The sequence below is a fragment of the Canis lupus genome, chromosome 27, assembly GCF_048164855.1.
Source record: "Canis lupus baileyi chromosome 27, mCanLup2.hap1, whole genome shotgun sequence".
NCBI lineage: Eukaryota > Metazoa > Chordata > Mammalia > Carnivora > Canidae > Canis > Canis lupus.
In genome coordinates this window covers 34,977,914-34,979,304 of record NC_132864.1, presented here as the reverse complement: position 1 = coordinate 34,979,304, position 1,391 = coordinate 34,977,914, and the positions used below count along the sequence as shown (strand labels likewise).

Sequence of the window (1,391 nt, the reverse complement as noted above, 5' to 3'; positions counted from 1 at the left end):
AGCAGAGCGGGGATGAGGCTGAAGGACCACGACAGCTTCATGACCTACGAGGGGTTCATTTACTGAGAACTCAGAAGATGGTAAGTGAATGTACACTGGCCTAGAACAAACTTTCCAAGGCCACAAGGACAAAACCTTCTCTTTCCTTGGAGACTCTCTGCATACAAATGAGTTACAACGAGTGACCCTGAGTTCAGAGATGATGAAGGAGCTGACATTTCCAGAAGGGTCCCCAAGATTGACCTGGATCTGGGCCTAAGGCATCAGCCAAGGAATAAATAAAATCCCACAGGGTTGGGAGGCCTTGGTGGCTCAAGGGTTGGGCGTCTGCCTTCAGCTCAGGCATGATCCTGGGGTCCTGGGATCAAGTCCCACATCGGGCTCCATGCATGGATCCTGCTTCTCCCTCTGCCTATGTCTCTACCTCTCTCTCTCTCTTTCTCTCTCATGAATAAATTAATTAAAACTTTTAAAAAATGAATCCCATGGGTAGCCTAAGCTGGCAGCTGCTGAGGTGCTCACTCACTTTGTAGACGACTAAATAGGTTTTTGTCTCACTTCCCCACAGGCCTGGGGCACTGTGGGTGCTTTGAGACTATCATCCCCCACTGAGCAGTAATAATCAGCCTCATCCTCAGCCTGGAGCACAGAGATGGTCAGGGTGGCTGTGCTGCCTGACTTGGAGCCAGAGAATCGATCAGGGACCCCCGAGGCTCGGTAGTTATCAGCATAGATGATGTTTCTGGGGCCTGTTTCTGGGAGCTGCTGGTGCCAGCTCACATAATTTCCACCGATGTTGGAGCTGCTTCCAGTGCAGGAGATGGTGACCCTCTGGCCCAGAACCCCAGACACTGAGGCCGGCTGAGTCAGCACAGACTGGGCCCAGGACCCTGCAAGGGGGAGAGACACAGAGATGGTCATCCTGGGGTCTGGAGACCAGAGGAGAATGCAGGATCCCATGTGGCAGCCCAGGGCCCCTTCCACTATCCCCACATCCAGTCACCTGTGCAGTGAGTGAGGAGGGTGAGGAGAAGAGGGCACCAGGCCATGGTGGAGGTCATCACTGATCCTGCCTCTGTGACCCCACAGCTGAGCAGAGCCTCCCCTCATCTCTCCCTTCCACTCTTCATCCTCTGGAAGAGGAAGGGGTGGTCCATGCAAATGAGACACCCCCCTGCTCTCTGACACTCCCTGGCTCTGGGCCAGGTCCATCTGCTTGAGGCTTATGTAGCATGGGCAGGGGAGAGGCTGTGTGGGACCAGGGGTTGGAGAGGTCTCAGCTGTGAACCCTGATCAGAGGGCACAGGCAATGCCATATGGTGTTCCTAACTCTAAGAAAACCTGATCCCTCAGGAATAAGCCTTAAGCATCATGTGGCATCTAGAAACCAC

The 1,391-nt window shown here is 53.8% G+C and overlaps 1 long non-coding RNA gene across 1 annotated transcript; it reads right to left on the bottom strand.

Annotated features, from left to right (window-relative positions):
* Positions 1–832: 832 nt before the first annotated feature.
* Positions 833–1,180, bottom strand: LOC140619071 (uncharacterized). Its single transcript, XR_012018991.1, has 2 exons — positions 1,004–1,180; positions 833–890 (listed from the first exon to the last, which is right to left on the bottom strand). It is a non-coding gene; the product is annotated as an uncharacterized lncRNA (long non-coding RNA).
* Between the last annotated feature and the right edge of the window lie 211 nt (positions 1,181–1,391).